Here is a 22232-nt window from a genome sequence, read left to right as displayed (position 1 = left end):
GGAACTGATCTCTCTAGGTCCCTGTAGTCATAAGTATTGATAAGTGTGACCAACAGGAGGCACTTTTGTGCTTGAAAGGGGAAGACTCAGCTGATTCATCCGTGGGTCTGTCACATTCAATCACATTCAATCACACTAGTCACATTCAATCACATTTCAGAGCGGGAATAGGAAGTTGGCAGGAAGCAGAGCAGGAGTTAGTTCTGGCCCTTTCCCCACTTACCCTTGACCACCCTTTGCTGTGGGCTGCTCTCAGCACGCGGCATCTCTGGTGCGCGCCCGGGCTTCCCCACGCCCGTCATCAAAAGGCGCCGTTTTGAGGAGCGCCAGAGTGCCGTGTGCTGAGGGGGTGCAAGAGCAGCAGCGTCAGGGCAGCTGCGCTGTTGCCACCCCTGTAGTGGGGAGTGCCTCAGGACCCCGCGCTACTTGAGGAGAGTAGCGCAGGGCTTAAGGTAAGTGGGGAAAGGGCCTCAGTTCTGCCTGTTGGAGATTGCACTGATTGTTTTAATCTGCCTCAGCAAAACAGCAGACAGTTTGATGTTTCATTCTGCCTGATAGCATAGCAGAGTGCTTTAACTCTATCTCTGGAAAAGAATAGAGTATCCAGATATTAGGTCTGTTTCTGGTGATAAGCAGACCTTGTACCATTAGTCTGAATCTTGGGAAAGGGCAGGTTGGTATGGGTGGAAACCTGTGGAGGTGAAAGGATCCAACCTAGAGACTAGTCAGTGAAAGCTTCATTGTACCTGTAAGCATCACAGGAAATTCAAATCATACTCTGAAGCTGTAATAAACTTACACATGTGCCTCAACCAGATTTCTCCTTCGATAATCTCAAGACTTGTACTGCTGATCTGTTCTTTAAAACCAACATGTAAATAAATAAATGTTTGGTATTTACAAAGAGCTCTTGCCTCGATGAGCACCGTATTCTTTCTACTTGCCTTGATGAGTGCTATGCTCTTTCTACTTGCCACAAAACTCACCTCACATCAGCAAACACAAAGCCTTTACACTTGCTATTATCTTGTAATAGAGGGGAAGAGTTACAGGTCAAAGGCAACCTGGTTATCCAAAATCATAAGAGCTTGTTGGTCTGCTCAGTTTAAACAAAGGGCATGTCACAGTAAGCCTAACTAGAAAGAGAATCTCTGTTTTTACCTGCATGCTGCATCTATAGCTCAAGCATATGATTGTGTGGCATTATTATGTTAGATTACTCATTGCTCAGTAATGTTGACTCAACTCTCTAGCTGTACACAAAATATACACAATGTAGCCAATCAGCTGCAGGACTGTGAAGCTCATTTCCATCTTGGAAAGACCAAAACATCATTTATCATTCATGTTCTCAGGAAAAACCCCAAAATGTTCCTACAAATATCTATTGGTTAACTAGCTTAAAGCCTTCCCGTGGCAGCTTTGAGGGAATATATTTTACATTTATTTGAACTCACTGTCCCCCTACAGTCTACAGAAAATGTGCAATGCACTCAGGCAAGATACATGCAGTAAATCGGCAATTAATTTAAAAGGAGCCACTTCTTTTGTCTGAGAGCAACAATTATGTGTCACGATTTTATCCTTTGCAAGATTCCTATGTAGCAGCTATATTGTATTGATTGTAATTATTACTCAATAAATCTTTAGAAAAAGTTACAATTTTCTAATTTATCTCGGTTTTCATTGCAACATATTAGGTGCACATTATTCTCTTTGAAACTTAGAATGCATTGTTCTCCTAAAAAGTAAATCTTTTCCCAAGTTATGTCATTTTTTCCCTACCTAATGAGACTAACACCTGCTTTGGCTGAACTGCTTTTGGCACAGATCTGCTACCATGAAAAAGTTAGTTCTCATTTATCCCATACATCCATTAGCCAACAGGCTTCAGAAGTGGCATAAGAGCTGGTTTAAATGTTATTAAGAAACAGAGAAAGCAGAAGTGTCAAAGACTTGGACTTCTTTCTTCCCTCCCCCAAATCTAATACACAGGGCCTTCCTATGCAGAGTTAATTCAGTCTAAGTCAATTTAAACGGTCTTATAGAATAGCACTGATATTAAATGGAATTGGACATCTGAGAACACCAGAAGTTATTTGAGGGTCAAGTTTGACATGATGTTTCAGATCATGGATCTACCAGGTCATTTAAAGCTGAATTACAGGTGCTGGGTGCAATTTAAGTTAGGGCCACACAGGGAAATTAGAGAGGGGGTTTAACTTACTCCTGCATAGTTATGCTAATTAAAATGAAGCTCTCTGTGCTTTTTTAAAAGTATTTTGTCCATTTAAAAAATTGTAATGAGATATAATGGTGCCAGATTCCCCCCCCCCCATATTTATCTTCATGCTTCAAAATTCATCTTGAGCCTTCAAACAAACAAAGTGAAGTACTTCTGTTTCCACTGTATTTGAATAAGAAGGAACCAATGTAGTTATCAGAATGATCAGCATGATTTCCTCAGCTCAAGAAACTGGATGCCTGTTTCCTTAGGTAGACAAGAGGGTTATGCATAATCATGTGAAACCTGAACCCACAATTTTCAGAACCAAAGGGATGAGCTTTAATTACGTGATTATTATGCCTCTATTCATTGATGTTGGCTGGGAATCACCTTCTGCATCTGAATCTGAATAGGGATACATTCTTTGATAGTAAATCTACAGTAGGTTTGCACAGTTTACCACCTTTCTATCTAGTATTAAGCTTGGTCTAGAGGACACATTGATAAATGGAAAAACAAAATTTGTTTTGAAAATTCCACCTCAGTTTAAAGACCTGGTGCTGGCAGGAATAAATTGGGCTGAGATCTACAAAGTCGGCAATAACAGATACAACAATGGCAGCTTCTTTATTTTTGTGGTAAAATGCCTTACCCCCCAGGATTAGTGCCAGAGACTACAGCCCTAAGAGAGAATAATTTGATGTACACTCTTTACAGACTCAGAGATTGTAGAGTACCATTTGCTGAGTGGCAAGGCAGTAAGAAAAGGAGGAATTCACCTCCCAAACACAGAGACATTGCATGCAACAGAAATATAGACAACTTAAGCCATTGGGAGACAACGGGCAGCCAGTGTCACTGAGCCAGTTAATTTATTTATATTTATATTTATACCCTGCCCTTCCCAACAGGGCTCAGGGTGGCAACAGCAACAAAATTACAGAGGTAAAACAATAAAACATCATTACAACCTTTAAACATTAAAACAGCTAATGGATGGCATCAGTAACCCACCCTAACTATGACACCCATGGGAGGCCAGTGATTATAACAGTCAGGCCGGCTGGCTGAGATGCCTGGAAAAAAGCCCTGAAGCCGGAAGAAGCTCCATCTTGCAGGAGTCCCATGTGGAACTCATTTCAAGTCCCACAGAGATACATGTGAGAAATCCTCAATGAGGGAGCTTAATTCCACCAGGTAGTAAAGAGGACACTGGGGGATGAGAAAGCCCAGGAGGCCCTCGTGGAAACCAGCCAGACCTCCTTTGGACCAGGGATCTCCAATAGGTTCTCCTCTGATGAACGGAGGGACCTGGTGGGGCAATACAGGGAGAGGCAGTCCCATAGATATGCAGATCCAAGACTGATCACAGCCTTAAATGTCAACACTAACACTTTGAACATGATCCGGTACTTGGTCAACAGCCAGTGGAGCTGGTACAGGACTGGAGTGATCCAGTCCCCACTTTGCACTCCAGAAAGGAGCCTGGCTGCCACATGCTGGATCAGTTTTAATTTCAAAATCATGGACAAAGGAAGGCCAGTGTATAGCGAGTTACAATAATCCAGTCTAGTTGTGACAGTTGTGTGGATTATTGTGGCTAGGTTGGAATGGGAGAGGTACAAAGCCAGTTGCCGTGTGTGATGCAGATGGTAAAAAGCAGCCTGGGTGGTCTTGGGGACCTGGGCCTTCAGCAACAAGGCCAAGTCCAAGGTCACCCCCTGCCTGTGAGCCGGCTGAGGAGGCCCAGCTGCAAGAAGCCTGCAGCACGCTCCTGGCGTGGATGAGCAGGCCAAAGAATCAGCTTCAGGCCTCTCCACCTGCAGCCCCCACTCCACAGGAACCCTCTCCATCTTTGCTGGATTCAGCTTCAGTCGACTTGCTCTCAACCAGCTAGCCATAGCCTCTAAACAACGCTGGAGAGCCCAGGGGCAGAGGGCGGGCACCTTGCCATCATGAACACAAGCTGGGTGTCATCCGCATATTGGTGACACCGCAGCCCGAAACTCCGAACTAACCCAGCCAGCAGGCACATGTAGATGTTAAAAAGCACTGGGGAGAGGATTGCCCCTTGCAGCACCCCACAAACCATGGGGCACTGTTTGGAGTTCTCTCCCCCTGACATTACCTGTCATCCCTGGTCACGGAGAAATGAAGACAGCCAATTCAGGACTGTCCCACAGACTCCAATCTCAGCAAAGTTGTGGACCCATAAGATCTTGATCTACTGTATCGAACCCTGCAGTGAGCTCTAACAACATCAGGAGCCGAACCGCCTCGATCCACCTGGAGCCAAAGTTCGTCCACAACAGCCACCAAAACTGTCTCTGTCCCATGACCAGTGCAGAAACCAGACTGGAAGGGATCCAATACTTCTGCATCATCCAGGAATTTCTGGAGCTGGCCGCTACTGCTTGTTCAATTACCTTACCTAGAAATGCAAGATTTGAGACTGGGCTGTAATTGGCTAGATAGATCTAATGGATCTAATTGAGACCTCTTCAGGAGTGGATGAACCACTGCCTCTTTAAGCTGACCTGGAAAAACGCCTTGCTCAAGGGAGGCATTGATGATATTCAACAGGGTGCCCTGAAGCTCCTCCCTGCTGACTTTTTCCAACCAGGAAGGGCACCTGTGTTACAGATGGCCTGGTATAGGGAATACTTTTTTGTAGTAAGAGAAAGAGTGCCTGCAAATGTGGGGTAGAGGCTAGGGGCAGATTATAAAACTCTTAACCACGTTAAAGAAGCAGTTGGCCATTTTACATACAAGAAGGAGTCTTTCTTGTCTCCAAAAAACAGCTATGACCACATGGTGCTGTGATCACAAAGGGGTAAACCCAAGATATTTAAAACAGTGTAATAGACGATTTCTAAACATTTGCAATTGCAGCAATTATATTGCCTACCTGTAATTATCATATATCTTGATATGTATAGAGCAAGGTTTTAGAAGACTGCATTTTAATAATATTTTAATCATGTTTCTTTTTATCCTTGCCCATTCTATTGTGCTGGATTTGCATTTTATGTTCCTACTTCACATTTTCAGTGTTAATAGCCTGATTTCTGTGCTCCCTGTCCTGTCCACTAACTTGGAGACATAGCCCTGGGCAAGCACTGAGTTGTACAGGCCAAGTTCAGCAATCTCAGGGTTAATCTCACACTGGCTCCAGCTTCACTGCAGGCTTATACAAAGAGTTTCTCTGCAGATGATGCTGGATCCAACTGTAGGCACATCTGGCAAGCTGAGTTGGCTCATCTACTCATGAGGAGTAGCAGGGCCCTCATACTGCAGTGACTAATTGTTTTCTACTGATACTTACTTAGCAATAGGGAAGTCTTTAGGCCAGGGGTAGGGAACCTGCGGCTCTCCAGATGTTCAGGAACTACAATTCCCATCAGCCTCTTTCAGCATGGCCAATTGGCCATGCTGGTAGGGGCTGATGGGAATTGTAGTTCCTGAACATCTGGAGAGCCGCAGGTTCCCTACCCCTGCTTTAGGCTGTGAGGCATGCGCTATTGTGCCTACTCCTAATTTCAGTGTGAAAAGAAGAAAACTTGTACCAACCAGGTTACAATAATTACTTCAAAAATTGTGTCTCCCACTGGAGTAGCAATTTACTTATAAGTAGCCAAAATAATTTTAAAACACAATAACAAGATGTTTTGGAACAATTATTACTCCTAATTTCAGACATAGTTCTTTGTTGCCTTTGTTTCTGGGGAAGAATGTAGCAGGTCTGGCAGCAAATTGGCCTAGGCTGGGGCCTTCTGGTCTGGAGACCCTGTGGGCTCAGACAGTGTACTGTGCTGGTGTTGGTGAAAGATTAGGCTGACCAGACGTCCCGCTTTTGGTAGGACAGTCCTGCCTTCAAACAATTTGTCCCGCGTCCCGTGGGTTATTTCAATTGTCCCAATTTTTGGAAGGCTGCCGCACTGACTTCTGAGGCGCAAGGCAGTGTGGCAGCCTCCCGCGTGCGCGGCCGCAGGAGCACAGACTTCTGGGGTGCTGCCATTTACCGCCCTGTGACAGGGCGGGAAACAGCAGCGCCCCAGAAGGCAGTGCGCTCCTGCGGCTGCGTGCGCATGCGCGCGGCACCCACCTGGTCACCTTATGAAAGATCCTTTGGGGAGACACTGGTGAATTTTCTGGATCAGACCAGAGTCCATCTAGTCTAGCACTCTGCTACTCGCAGTGGCCCACCGGATACCTTTGGGAGCTCACATGCAGGATGTGAAAGCAATGGCCTTCTGCTGCTGCTGCTCGCAGACCAGGTGCTCGGGAGCAGCAGCAGCAGAAGGCCATTGCTTTCACATCCTGCATGTGAGCTCCCAAAGGCATCCGGTGGGCCACTGCGAGTAGCAGAGTGCTGGACTAGATGGACTCTGGTCTGACCCAGCAGGCCTTTTCTTATGTTCTTACCTCACAGGAAGCATCTGTTAGGGAAAGACTCAGGTCTTCCTCTCCTGATGAGGACTCACTCTCCCACACTAACTCGGGGTGGTCCATGATACCTATATTACGAAATTATGATCTCTGTTCAGTCCACACATGCCAAAAGCAAAAGAAAAGGGTTAACCTTACTTTTCCTAGAATGTTCAATTAACAATATCCTACTGATAGTTCAAGCAAAGGGAGATGGAGACCAAACACAGAGCAAAGCCCTTAATAGTAAAGTGGCAGAGGGAATTTGGTGACCTTGGACTGGTCATGCACTCTCAGCCCTAACCCTGGCTAGTATTTGGATGGGAAACCTCCAGGAAATGCCCCATGGTGTAGAGGCAGGCAATGGCAAACAACCTCTGAACATCTCTTACCCTTAAATCCTTATGGGGTCACCATAAGTCAGCTGTGACTTGATGGCAAAAAAATGTATGAGCAGTCAAAGAACAAACCAACCCCTTTCTTTGGAAACTGAAATTTTGAAAAAGCATCCTGAAACCAAATGGCCAATTAAATCTGTTACTGACCACTGTAGAGTACAAGGTATTATAAAAGAGCTAAGAAGGTACAGCTGTTGTATATGCATGTAAGCAGTGGTGGGATCCAAAAAATTTAATAACAGGTTCCGATGGTGGTGGGATTCAAACAGTGGCACCACCGCACACACGCACCTCCAGTCCCTATTGGGCAGGGAGGTTGCTTTAGTAGCCCCTTCTCAGCACTCAGAAAAAATTAGTAACCACTTCTAGAGAAGTGGTGAGAATTGGTTGGATCCCACCTCTGCATGTAAGGCCTGTTTAGAAGCAGTTGTTCACATTTGGCTTGGAGCCTTCTAATGTTTTGTGACAGATTGGCCTGATTCCAATGGCAAAACATAAAACCAAAAAGCACAATGAACCCCACAGGGAATAAAGACTTGCAAATTTTAATACACAAATTGCACAACCTCTCACTATTGGTGTTGCACAAACAATAATCTCATGTGCAGCCACAAACAAATATGCTTGCACTATTCTCAGTGGCTAGAGTTGCGAGATACAAAAGGGTACAGTTCACTAAGTTCTGAGTCCATCCTTGTCAAACACTTTCACACTCAGTAAAGTATAGCACCCAATTTGAAGGACTGGAGAATGAGATCACCGGTCACTCATGAATAATTCTCATTTTGTGGGGTCTTTAAACCCTTCATCAGCCATTTTGTAAATCTTAATCCTGCCCTTATTATTTCTGGAGTGGTAATCATTATCATGCCACATTGTGCTTTTTGGTCTTATGGTTTGTGCTTGTCACTTGAATCCATATTTTGATATTTAGTCCTGTGTCCCAATATTTAGTCCCAATGGCAGCCATTTTGTGATATCCCTTTCTCAAAATCCCAAAAGTGCTTGCAGAGTCAACAAAATTGGGGAGCCCTGACTTAAGTGTCACAGTATCACAGTATCACACAGTATCACATTTGCACTTTCCATTGCAACTAGCCACAACAGGGGATGCCATAGGCTGGTGCACACACATCAACCTTATAATGGCAGGAAACATGGCAGCAAAATAATTATCAATTTTTTTTCAGTAGAAAGTTCTACCAATATTGCACAGAAACATACTGTCACACCAGTAATCATAGTCTAAAGGCCACCCCATAACATAGGCATCTTTAGTGATATAAACTGTGCCGGTAAATTAGCCACAACAGTTTAATTTTTAAAAAATAAAGTATTATGTTGAGTCTGGTTTTAGCTATTGGAAAGTCACATAAAGCAACAATTATTATATGAATAATCTCCACTCAAAGTATTTAACCATTAGGACCTCCAAGAAAGGGGGAATGTTTAAGAATAGCAATTCCAAAGTCCATATGACATCACCCGAAATCTCTTTAAAACAAAAAAGCAAAACTGGGACAAAATAAAGACAGTGGTTTAGCAAAATGACAATCTAGTAAATAGGAATTGGTGAAGCATATGAATTAGGCGGGCTTCATTGCAGTGCATAAATATATTCTAGATAATAGATGCATTCATACGATAGAAATGGGGAAACCTTTTTTTAAAAAACTGAACAATTTGTTCAGGAAGATTTCCAACACTATCTCAACTATTTGGCTCTTGAAATATCTGGAAAACTTGCAAAATTAAGTTATCTCATGAGAAGCTTAATCGCTCTGATTTGAAGAGGCCAATAAAAATACCACAAAGTCGGCTGTTTAATTTTTTGTTCTAACTAAAAATACAAAAAACAAAATGAGTTGAGAAACAGGCAGTGACTTCTGAACAGTTTAGACTCCTTTTTCCAGAAGGTCATATTCATATTAACAACTGAACTACCAAACATCCTCCCTGATTCAGTCTATTGAAGTCATCCCCTCTCCCAATATATTTCCATTAATTTCAACCATCAGGGCTGTTACCATGCTTTTTTACTACAGCTTATGGTGAAAACTCACTTTGATCTTTTTTGCAGGTGAGAATATCTACAGAACAAATTTAGTCCCATAACATGCAAAATCAGAATAGTATTTTAAAAACTCAATAAAATGCCAGTAAATAATGCCTAAAACTTATTCCCCAAACCACCTTTTCTAAATATTAATCTATTTAAAACATTCCAAATTGGCCTTTTTACATAAATGTGCTAAGTGGCTTTTGTAAAAATCAAAGTAACTAAAAAAACGGAGCAGCCATTCTTTAAAGGTCAGTAACATTCAAGAAAAGACATGGAAGAAAGCAAGCATATTCATTCCAAAAAATGTATGCTGCTCTTCAGGAGCATATCCAGTACAGCTTATAAAATAAAAATAATGTCAGGACATAACAAATATTTAGTGAGGCCCCACCCCTTCAATATCCAGGAATTTCCCCATCCAGCACTGGTAACCCTTAGGGTTGCCAGCTCCAAGTTGGGGAATATCTGGAGATTTTGGAGGTGGAGCCTGAAGAGGGTGAGATTTGGGTGGGAGGAGCCTTCAATGGACATAATGCTATAGAGTACACCTTCTCAAGCTGCCATTTTCTTCAGGTGAACTAATCTCTGACACCTGGAGATCAGTTGTACTAGTAGGAGATCTTCAGCCACCACCTGGAGGTTAATCACCAAAACAATTTGCACAAGTAATGGCTAGCAGTCAAACAACCGAGTAATCAGCATTGAGAACAACATCTACATCAGGGCTACATCATTTATGCAAATACATATCATCATCATTTGTATCATCCACACAAGATTCTATAAACTAATGTAAAAACCCACAAATGAGCAGCCAGGCTTTGATGAATCTTCAAAGGCATGTGGGCTTGTGATATCTATAATAAGAATATACACATTGTAACAGCTGTTGTTCCACTAAGCCAAACTAGCAGACTGGACTTCTATCCTACTTACCCAACGTTCATCAGGAATTTGTTGCATAACGGTTGTTCCATACGGTTCTGGTAAAATAAAGGCCGCAAACGCCTGGCAGCTATCCACTTCATCTACCAAGAAACAAATCCAAAATATAGTCTACTTAAAACTCAAAAATCTCAAATTGAATAATTACCAAGTTGGACTGTGTTTATCTCTGCACTGCTGTTCTCTGGCTGTGAAGTGTCCTTGAAGCAGCAGTGTGCTAGTGGTCATTTAAGAAGTGTAGCACATTTCCTACATACAGGTGTTTGTAATTAAGATGGACTGAATCACAAGACAGAAAGATGTAGACTGGCATAGTCCTAAAGGTTTGCAGTATCTGCAATCTGTGGATGAAAAATGCCTCCATTTTTTGCAGTTCTAGTTGGATGTCCGGTAGCCAATCTGACCTGGGTGGTGCGGAGGGGGAGAGAATGGTCTTTCTCCCAGAATGCTGTCCTGTCAGACCTGGCAGAACACTGCCTTGAATGTAGGAGTCTGTTTGAATTCAGAATCTCCATCTTGGAACTGCGTCTGACCTTGTTAAAAAGAATGCCTAAAGGATCCCCCGTCCCCAATAAAAAACCTCATGTCTGGCACATACTCAAGAAACAGCATTTGAATATGAACAACAGCACACCTGGGTGAAACCAGTTCTCTTTTATCTATATTTCTTAATATTTCTTCTGACTTATCCTCCTTGTGACCATCTACATTGTGACACCCATTAAAGGTTGTTACCTGTATTGTCCAACAGCCAGCAAAACCCATTGAGTTAATGGGTCAGTGATCAGGTCAATGATCTGATACTCAAGGCCATTATCACACCTGGAACAGCAGACAAAATCCTTTATTCAAGGATTTCCTTCGCCCAATACATGTTTTCCCTATAAAAGCCCATCCCAAACCCCAGTCAGTTGTACAATATTATCACACCACCATGGTGTTCGAAAATATTGTTCCAACAACGCTGATCATCCAGAGCCTATTGCTGGCCATTAGATCTCTGCCTCCTGGACATCCACTACAAGGCTGGTAAATATAATATTTGATTTCCCATCCCTTCTCTCTATATTTCCAAAACTTGTCTTTCACCTCTAAATTACATCCTAGGAATTACCCCAGTAATTGTGTGATTGTGAATGAGATTTTATTTTATTCTATTTTCTTATTTTCTCAATAAAACCATTGTAAAGAATTTATTTTCTCTGCTAGTTTCTTTGAGCTGAAGCCTGTATACATAGGCTATAGACAGATAGACAGATAAATCAAGTTACCCAACGCTCCTGAAAACCTTAAAGCTAATTTCTCCAACTGAAGAGGGTTGTTGCATACCACCATTTTGGATAACAGTTGATCTGTGCATCTTTTCTTTTTACAGTCACCCAAATGAAGGAGCTGACAGATTCAGGCTTGAGTTGGTGTTGCCCAAAATGTTCACCCAGTGGAGTCTTCATGTCCCTATTGTGGATCTGGGACAAGTTTTCAAGAATTCTGTTTTTTACCTGTCTCCCTGTCTGCCCAATATAATTCAAACCACATTCATATTGTATACAATAAGCAACCTTTGTTGTACATCTCTTTGCATTCAAGCACTAGAGACCATGCTGCACACTTTCTGTATTTGAAATGTCCCATTGTACTTAAGGTGGTCTGTAATTGAGGCTTTCGAATATCTGATCAAAATGTCTTCTAAAGACATTTCTAATAGACTATTCAAATAGATGTATTCAGTCTGTGGTTCAGTCCAGAAGAAATTTGGCTGCACCCTGATTTTTCCAGAGAGGGTTTTCTCTTCTACTATTTAGGTAATGAAGAATGTGAATTGGGGAGGGGGGAGAATCATAACACTCAGGCAGCTCCATCCCAAGTGTGCCCAATACTGGTGATGAGAAGCAGTGGTTCCAGAGGCTGACGTTTGCTGTAGACCCTCCCAACCTAACCACTTAACATATCCTATCATCTGGATCCTGCATACCCCACACTTTTAAGCTTACTGGGGCTACTGTGGGCCAACTGAAGTTGGCAGTGTTTATTACCTCTGATCAGCCTCTGTAGGTCATATGGTTAATAGTCCTATAAAGTAATTAGTCAGCACTCAATTGCTCAACTCCCAACATTCTGATGACTAAAAAGGTGTTTGGTAAGAGTGCCAAACCTATAACATTGGAAACCAAGGTCCTTGGCTTTCCAAAAGTAGTTCTGTCTGGGCTGTAAGAGCACAAATTCCATCATCATGCATTCAAAGCTAACATAACAGAACTACCTGTAAAACTGATAGGGGAGATTTGTTACCTTAATTGCCCCTGTTCAGAGAGATCTGATTGCTTTCCAAGCTCTGTTCTTCTTTGGGAACTGGAAAATGGTAGTCCTTGGTAGTTCTCACTTTGATCTAAGTAATTTGCCCTCTCTGGTTGTTTTGTGAGGCTTGAACCCAAGGCCAGGGTTTCCTCAGCTTCTGGCCAAAGGGTGTGTGTGCAATGTCTTTGACATCTTCCATACAGACTGAAGTTGTATTGCTGCCAGTGAGTATGAGTGTTTTGGATGAAATCCTGGCCCCACTGAATTGTTTCCAGTTGGTTCCATAGAAACATGATTTCATTTATGGTGTTCGCTCCATGAAACTCTCTCTGAGCCATCCATGGAAAGCTCCACAACCTGGGAGGGGAAGGTACTAAACTGAAGTGGCTGGTATGAAGTTATTCATGTATTCATGCAGACCACTGATTTTTTTTAAAAAAATCCGCAACTTTTCAAGCCTCTGAAGTCTTGTATGATTCATCTTCTGCAGCAGCTTTTCATCACCCAGCAAGTTTTCTATTATTTTGATAGACTTGTAAGAGAAAAATTTGGCTTTTAAATCAGGTAACTAATTTTTAGCTAACTAATGAAATGAGGAAGGCCAGCATCTACATACGTCAAGGCAGTTTCCTTGGATTTAAGAAGTTTCTTCCAGAGTAAATGGGCTCAGGGTTGCAGTCTAGCTGACCTGTCACAGTCCTGTTTTGTCTCGGTTACAATCTAGGTCAAAAAGATTCATGTAACACTGAAAGTGTGAATATCTCATTCACATACAGATTTTTTGGTTATGTTCTTGCTCTGTTTTCAGCAAATCTGTTTTGCATTTGTTGACATGCAATTGAATAATATAATGACCAGGCTGTATTCAGGACTTGGAGATCATCCTGCTTATGCAACAATCATTACACATACTCTGTCAACTACAAAAGTCCCTTGATTTTTAAACACCTACAACCATTCCCCACATTTCTGTAACTCTATCAACTTTCTTGCTGCCATTAGCAGGAGGGGTAAGGAGCTTTGTGTTTGGAAGATAAGCAGCCATTCACCTTTGAGACAACTACCAAATGCCTCTTCTTAAAAAAAAAGTATATCAAAGCATCAAACTGCCTTCCCATCTGAGCTATTTTTTTTGTTTTATCTGAACTTTTAACAAACCACAGCATCAGGGAAATTAGTCCATTATTCGCTTTCAGTTAAGGTCGTTACCTTTTATTTACATTCAGTGAATGATATGCATCATTCTACTTTTGAATCAGTGTATGATCCACTTGCCAGTACTAGATCTGAATGTGAGCAGTACTTCAATCAATGCAGTATTTAGCTCCTAAACTGATATTTTGACTGTCTTCCATAAGGCAGTCATGTGAGTAGGTGAGACTGAGGGGTAATGACTGGGCTAGATATGCAATCACCTTTGCATGAACATCTTGACATAATCATCCTCTCACAAGAGACCTGAAAGCACCAGTGATGAGATACTCTGGTTTCTCTCACATTCTTTCAGGTAAATGTCCAAAACTATTCTCATTAATCTTCATAATCCAGCAGAAATACTACATTCAATTTCTCACATCCAAATTCAACATTGTGGACATTTTAATATACTCTGTCTCACAGAGAGATGTTAATAGACAGTATATTCCTCCACTACACAACTCAACATGCTGGACCTTCTTTGTTGTAGAATAGTCCACCACGTGCCTACTAGCCCTGTTTCTTCATCTGCTTGAAAGCTTAATGATAGTCATTCAATGAACTATAAATGCTCTTGTATCAAAGACCCATGTTTGGTAATGCACAAAATAATGATTTTGTCAAAGACAACATGTAAAAATAAATGATAATTATAATATTCATTCAGGACTATATCATAATATGGAAGCATTCAATTTTCTTACCACCTCACCTCAAATTACCTTTCTAACATCTTTATCTGATACAGAATATACATTGTTTCCTATTAATTCTGTTCTTAAAATCAAAAACAAAAAACCACTCAACATGCAAATCTTTGTAACTTAATTTTCTATCCATGATTGACAGGATACATGTATACAACCCCACTGTAGCAAGGATGCAGCAATGACCTATTGACCCAAAGAAAGCAGTGACTCCAAGCAAGCATAGGGCATTGCCCAGGATGGCAATGTTAGAATGATGGTCCTGGAAGAACCAGAGATGCCCCACCTGCAAGAGGTCCTGCTTCATGTAAATCAGCTGCTGCTGAACACAGTGGCAGGGTTAGAAGTTTCTTCAGTCTGAGACTTCAGATGAATGTAGCAAGGGGCATGTGATGATGATGCTGTTGGGGGGGGGTCGCTTTCACTTTTGCAGGTGCAGTTTTATCACTTCTAGCTGTGCCTTGGAGGTCTGCGGCTGGACAATGCGAATGCTCTGCTTCCCATGTGGGGGTGGGGAATCTTACACTCATATTATCAAGAGTTTGGCACGGTTTTCGCTGGAACTCTCTTTCTATGTTCCTGACATGTCTTTAATAAAAGCCTTGAACCAATCAAGTTATTTATTGTCTGATCGGGGAATATGACATTAAAAGAGTTCTGCATTGTGCATATTGCCAACTTTATGCTTTGATCACCAGCTGAAGTTGTGAACATCTTATCAGTGATTATGTTTCATAGATGAGGGGTACTGCACCTTCCCTTTGCTGGGGATGAGGCAAACTCGTCTCTTACAGAGGTAGTAACAAGTTCTGCGCATCAGCCCCCTGATGTGGAAGAGGCCATGATTGGACTTGGACTTTTGCACATCAGCAACATTCAGGGTCTGGCTGACAACTGGATTTATCGAGGATCTGAGCTGGGGTTCACCTCAAAGTCTGATCCGTCACTAGTGGAGTTTAGGCGAAGCATGGAGTTGACCCAGATCTTTGGATTTACTTTAGGACTAACTTCTGAGGAAGTGTATTACCCTGAGAGGGAGCCTTTGAAACATCCTAAAGATGTCTGGACTCTCCTTTCGGGTGGACCGCAACCCAGAGTTCTCCTTGAACCATGCTCTGAACACAGGAAAAGTATAGCATGGGGGAAAAGAAAAAATTGAAGTGACTGACGATTTCTATTCAGACTCCAATTCGAACCCCTCAAGAGCCACTGGTGTTTCAAGGCAGGAGGCTGATCAGTGAAACCAGGAGAAAAGTGAATACTAGGCTGTGATTCGTCAGCTCTGTCAAGAAGTGGAGCCTCTGCAGGCCCAGGCTGAAGCAGCACAGGTAGAAGTCAGTCTGCAGAGCGCAACCCCATCAGTCCCCCTCGTTTCCAGCTTGGGACTCAAACTAGAGGAGTGATGGCTCCTCTACCCATGATGCAGGCTCCTCCATCCCAGAAAGTGGGTTCCAGACGTAGGGTGCCCCTAATGGGGAGCTGCCTGCCCCACTGAACCTGCCTGCTCTGGTACCACCAGTCGTGGTCCAAGCCCCAATGCCTCGGAGGCACCTGAAGGTTCAATTTGATAGCACCTCTGATTATTTGCCCTTTTTCCTGGTCCAAGTTGACACTCATATGCAGGACCAAGGGAGTAACTATGCTAGTGAGGCGGAGAGGGTTCACGAAGTAGGTGCTCTGCTAGACGGGTCGGTGGCTGACTGGTATGTAGGGTTGTTCCACAGGCATGCTTTTTTAAATTCCTGGGCGTTATGATTAAAGAGGATTTGACCTGGGGAGTACAGACTACCGCGGTGGTTAAGAAAGCCCAGCAAAGACTGTACTTTCTGAGACTTTTAAGGAAGCAACAACTAGATGGAAAACTTCTGGTGTCCTTTTACCGCTGTGCTATAGAGAGTGTCCTAACCTACTGCATCTGTGTATGGTTCTCCAGTTGCACAGTGGCGAATAGGAAGGCGCTCCAAAGGGTGATCAATACTGCACAAAGGATTATCGGCTGCCCTCTCCCCTCCTTGGAAGAAATCTATAATGCCCGGAAAGTCTAAATAAAGCCCAAAGATATTCTAAGGGACCCGATCTCATCCAGCACACTCTCTTTTTAAACTGCACTACCATCTGGCAGAGCGCATACAGGGCCCTCAGAACTAGGACAAAGAGGCTTAGAGACAGCTTCTACTCTAGAGCTGTGGCTATGCTAAACTCCGCTGCTTCATATTGATGTATTTGGGGCTATGTAGGGATGGGTGGAGGATGATGATGTATGAGTCTGAAATTGCATGAGTCTGAAATTGTATGAGTCTGAAATTGTGTGCATCGAGGAATGCTGCTGTAAATTTCGTTGTGCGTGCACAATGACAATAAAATGCTTATGCTTATGCTGAACTTCAATCACTCCCTCACTTCCTGATGCCTTTGTGAGGACGTTTTGAAAACCTGTTTCTGGCAGAGAAAGCAAAAAGGGACATTTTGCAGATGCACCAAGGCAATAACTCTTTGATAGTTTTTGGAGGAGTTTTGAATGGTAGCAAACAAAATCCCTGATTGGCCGGAACAGATATTGCACAGCACAGCAAAACCTTTATTAGGCATAAGTTAAAATCTCTACAAACAATAATTCTGTACATAAGTACAAAATAGTCTAATATCCAGGTTGTAATAAAATATTATATATACAAAACATCGAATATATGATATATTGTTTGGCGTCAGACAATTAAAATCCATTTACATTAGGGAACGGCTCACGATTGTCATTTTATTAAATCACGTGTAAGCCCGTGTATTTGTAACTTATATAACTACCTAAGCTCAGGTTTTTGGTAATATTTGTTGTTTATTACTTCTGCTAAGAAAGTTGCAACCTTAAGAGTTATTTCAGGGGGGAACAGATATTCATCCAGACATACAAGCGCTCAACCCTGAATTATGCCAGTGGGCTTTGATGTCTGGCAACCCAGACACCCTGATGAATTGGATTATACTAGCTGGAAAAGCTGAAATTAGAATGATGGAGGCCCATAACATCGAGAACAAGATGAGCTATGGCCACCGTCTGGGGCAAGCAGCCCCAACAGAACCCCATAAACCAGCTGGGAAAATGACCAGTGCACCTGAGGAGATCCCTTATGTTCGCTGGCGCTCCTTGGGTCTCTGTTTTTACTGCGGGGAAAGTGGACACATGGCTGCCATCTGCCCCACAAAACCCCCAGTCAAAGGACCAACTCCATCACAAGTAAACAAGCCTAGTGTCACCAAGTCTAGGAAAGGATCCTCAAAAAATAGTTTTGGAACCAATCCCATCCTCCACTGATTCTGATGGAGAAGTACAGGGATCTGGGCATCTCACTGTGGTCCGGGGTCCAGACCCACTGGCAGGAGCTTCAGAATGGGTGAGTGAAGATAAAGGACCCATAGTCCTACCCATGATTGTGTCAAATTCCCCCAAAGGGACCCAAATGATGGTTCAAGCATTAGTGGATTCTGGATGTTCCCACTGCTTAATGCATCCCAGTGTAGTGGAAGGGTTGGGTTTAAGTTCAAAACCCCTCCACAGACCCATTCAATTCACCCAGTTGGATGACCACCTCATGGAGGGGCCTCCTGCTGCTTTCAGAACTGAAAAAGTGCTAATCCAGTGTGCTCAACACTGGGAGCGCCGTAGTTTTATAATTGCCAATGTGGCTAAATACCCTGTCATTCTGGGAATGCCCTGGCTGGTAGATCCCACCATTAAATGGGCAGACCGGATCGTACATTTCACCGATACTTCATGTGGAAGCCATGTGCACTCCACCAATTGGCCATGCTGGCAGGGGCTGATGGGAATTGTAGTCCATGAACATCTGGAGTGCCATAGGTTCACCACCACTGCCCTACCGGGACCTAAGCTGGCTATTTGAAGAAAAAGAATGTGAGGCCTTAGCCCCACATCAAAAAACCGATTGTAAAATTGAGCTAGTTCCTGGTGCCAAGCTCCCAAAAAGTCGCCTATACCCCATGAGTCCAATGGAGGACTCCGCCCTCTTTGAGCATTTGGACAAGAATCTAGCTCGGAAATTCATACAATCTACCACTAGTAACTATGCAGCACCGGTATTGTGTGTAAAAAAAAGATGGTTCCCTTTGCCTGTGTACATATTATCATGGATTAAATGCCATTTCAACCGGTTATAAATACCCCCTCCCACTAATCAAGGGGCAGATTTTCACCAACTGGATTTAAGAGACGTTTACTATCTAGTACAAAGAGCTGAAGGATTTGAACATTTAACTGCTTTTAATACTCACTATGGTCAATTTGAGTATCAAGTAAAGCCCTTCTGGTTAAGTTGAGCCCCTGGAGTCTTCTTGAGCCTCATCAATGATGTACTCCAAGATCTGTTGTTTAAAGGTGTGATGGTGTACTTGGATGATGTCCTGGTCTACTCGCAGGATGAGAAGTTCCATGTACAGTTTATTTATTTATTTATTGGATTTTTATACCGCCCCATCCCCGAAGTTGGTTCGAGAAGTACTGAAACAGTTGTTGGATAACTCTCTATTTGTCAAACTATCTAAATGTGACTTTCACCAGAAAATATTGGATTTTTGGGGTCATAGAATCTCTAGAGAGGGATTGGAAATGGATCCCTCAAAAATACAGGATGTGCTGCAATGGCCACCCCCAGCTACTCGGAAGCAGCTACAACCATTGCTGGATTTTGCCAACTTCTATTGGGACTTTGTCCCTAAACTTGCTGAACTTGCATTGCCTCTCACTGACTTACTCAGACTGACTTACTCCGCACTAAGGGAAAGGGTTCTACAGCAACCCACCCAAGTACCCCCCTTGGGTAGACACCATCCTGCCAGATTGTGTTTGATGCTCTCAAACAAGCATTTACCTCAGAACCTGTATTAACTCATGCAGATCCAGCCCAGCGCTTTGGAGTACATGTAGATGCTTTGGATAAGGCACTAGGTGACTCGGGGCTGCGTTGCTCCAAAAGGGGCCGATGGAAACCTGCACCCTTGTGCCTACTTGTCTAAAAAATGTACTGGATCTGAAATCAATTGGACTGTAGGTAATAAGGAGACTGGAGCTATCAAACAGGCTTTGTCGACATGGAGACACTGGCTAGAGGGTACCCCTTGTCAGTTTGAAGTCTGGACAGATCTTAAAACCTAGCCTCGCTTAGACCCCTGGTAAACTCTCAGCTAAGCAGCTCCGTTGGGCAGATTTCTTTTCCCTATTCAATTTCACCATTCATTTTTTCCTAGGCAAATCTAATCGGTTGGTGGACAAACTTTCCCACCTCCCAGTATCAGAGGGGGTGGAAATTGACTGCCCCAAAACATACTTTTCTCCACCCAGCTGGGCTTACAAGTAACCACCCATTCGCAGACCCGCTTGTCTGACGCTGCAACATCAACTTCCTGCAAGCCGCCTCTCCTCCTTCCTAGAGGCAGGTAAGGAGCAATTCCCACCAGAAGAAGAAGGACCTCAGTTGAATTTACGTAAGGGAATGTGGTGGAGGGGAGATCTGCTTTTTGTACCACCTTCCCTTAGCGGAACTATAATTCAGCAGGGGCACGATTCTAAAGTGGCAGGACACTTTGGTTTTGTTAAAACTTTACACCTGCTCAGACGCCAATTTTAGTGGCGCACCATGCGCAAAGATATTGACACTTATGTTAGGGACTGTTCTGTGTGTGCCATGGAAAGGGAAATCCTGGGAAGGGTTTCTGCAACTGATCCCAGCCCCCAGTTAACCTTGGAAAGTTATATTGATGGATTTTATCACTGACTTGCCTGCCAGCAGGGACAAGACTGTGATAGGGATGGTAGTTGATTTATTCTCTAAACAAGCCCACTTTATTCCTTATGACTCCATTCCCAGTGCTCCAAAATTGGCCAAGATGTTTATTCAACATATATATCATTTGCATTCAGCCCCAGACAGAATTATTTCTGATTGGGGTAGTCAATTCATTTCAAAATTCTGGAAGGAATTCTTACAGCCCTTGGGGGTGGAGCAAGCTTTATCTTCAGCTCATCACATGGAAACAGATGGCCAGTCTGAATGGACCAATCAGACACTAGAACAATATCTCAGATGCTACAGTACCTATCATCAGGATAATTGGGTAGATCTGTTGCCATATGCTGGATATACTTACAATAATTCAGTTCACAGCAGCACTGGGAAAAACCCCTTTGAAGCAGTCTCAGGACACTTGGTTTCATGCCCCCAGAGAAGTTATTACTATTTTCTTATTAAGTTTCAGTTGTCCCTGTAGTTACAATGGGTTTAGTTCTTTTGTATAGTGTTCTAAGGGAGGGAACCATAGTTAAAATCGAGATAAAGGACACTAAAGGAACCAAGAGAAAGTACAGACAAAGTGGAAGTACAGACTACTTGGAAGAAGTCAAGAAAGAATTAAAGTCTCAAGCTTCAAGTTGTTCCAGTCAAGCAAGTACTTTATTTTAGTCAGACCCTGGGCGGAGTTATGGTCTCAGTTCTTCTAAGCAATAAAACACTTTTTAAAAAACTGTTATACCTTGCTTGAGAGTCTCCCACTGTGTTCTGGCCAAGTACAGGTTACCTAAGACAGTTTTACTTGGGGAACAGAACAGTTGGGCAAACCCTACCTTTTCTGGATCAATCTACTGTTGATCCTCCGGAGTTGCAGGAATGGATCCAGCAGATTGTAGATCGCTGGGATCACATTCTCAGAGCATTGCAGAAAATGAAGGATGCTCACACAAAAAAAGTCTGACAAGCATCGCCTCCCCCTCTCCTTGGATGTTGGAGATATGGTTTTCCTCTTTGCTAAGAATCTTAGAAACATTCATAAGTACCAGAAATTAGGACACAAATACATTGGTCCTATCCCTGTTGTTTGCAAAATCAATGCGGTGACTGTGCAACCGAGACTGCCCAAATCTGACAGGGCACTGGCTAGCCTTGTGCAAACCCATCTGGGGTTGGGCAAGGTGAGGAAAGGGTTATGATGGGAAAGGGGCTCAAAGAAGGGAGTTGGGAGCTGGGCCAGACCCACATGGCTGGAGCTCCTGGGATAAAAAGGGAGATGTCAAGGAAGGAAGAAAAAGAAATGGAGAGGAAGCAAAGGAAGCTAGAACAGGTTGAGAAGGTACAGTTAGTGCAGGAATAGGAAACAAGAGGAGGTGGAGGTATGGCCCTGGGCAGAATAAGAGGACTGGGCCTGAGACCTGAGACAGAGATCCAGGGGAACTGATGCAGGCCAGATATGTTCAGCCTCAGCCTCATAAGGTTTTAAAGGGACAGACTAAGCAAGTGAAGAGAAGCATGTCCGTGTGGATATTTGTTTGGGCCTCTTTCTGCACCCAGAGCAAGTGTTGCCCCAGGAGCCATTTCCCCCGCTATGCCTCTGAGCTTATGAGAAATGAAGAATAGCTGTAACATGCTCAGACAACTGACTGAGCAGAAAGGCTCTAGCTCATTTTTTAAAGGAGTATCATAAGCCAACAGCTTTCTGAATACTACCTGAATATCACTGCAATAACACAAGGGACACTGGCTCCGTCCCACTGATGTAAATTTTGCAACACTGTGTCCCTGCCTAGTTTTAAGCCTTGTAATTTCATGCCAACCCTTCAAACAGAACTGTCAAACTAATTGGCCTCAAGTGATCAAGTGTACTCAGCTTGTTCTGCTTTCAGCCTTATTGGACTGGGACTTTCCAAAACTCTAAGCTGCTTGATCAAGACCACATGAGGCCACTTAAGTGTCAAAGGATCTCATTGGCAATATCCCAGTAGCAAATGTTTTTTCTTGCATGGACCATTTAATTGAATACTGATATCAGTGGCGGATACATTGCAAAATACATTTTTCACTTTTTAAGGAAAGTTGTAAACTTATATGCCTAAGAGATTTTTGGCTAAAGTACTCTATGTGAAAATAGATAGTATTTACTTTTCCTCGAGCTGGAGCTAGAATAAAATGTTC

General features: G+C 43.0%; 1 protein-coding gene across 2 annotated transcripts in view; it reads right to left on the bottom strand.

The window, feature by feature from the left end:
* Positions 1-22232, bottom strand: part of TSPAN8 (tetraspanin 8) — a 67086-nt gene that overhangs the window by 38208 nt on the left and 6646 nt on the right. The window contains exon 2 of one of the 2 annotated variants that reach the window (XM_048501877.1): positions 10052-10098. The exons of the other annotated variant lie outside the window; for it this stretch is intronic. The gene's annotated coding sequence lies outside the window, so the exon portion shown is untranslated. The remainder of the gene's footprint in view (positions 1-10051; positions 10099-22232) is intronic. 2 annotated transcript variants of the gene reach the window in all.

Source organism: Sphaerodactylus townsendi, linkage group LG06, assembly GCF_021028975.2.
Source record: "Sphaerodactylus townsendi isolate TG3544 linkage group LG06, MPM_Stown_v2.3, whole genome shotgun sequence".
Classification (NCBI taxonomy): domain Eukaryota; kingdom Metazoa; phylum Chordata; class Lepidosauria; order Squamata; family Sphaerodactylidae; genus Sphaerodactylus; species Sphaerodactylus townsendi.
This window is presented reverse-complemented; position numbering and strand designations above follow the sequence as displayed.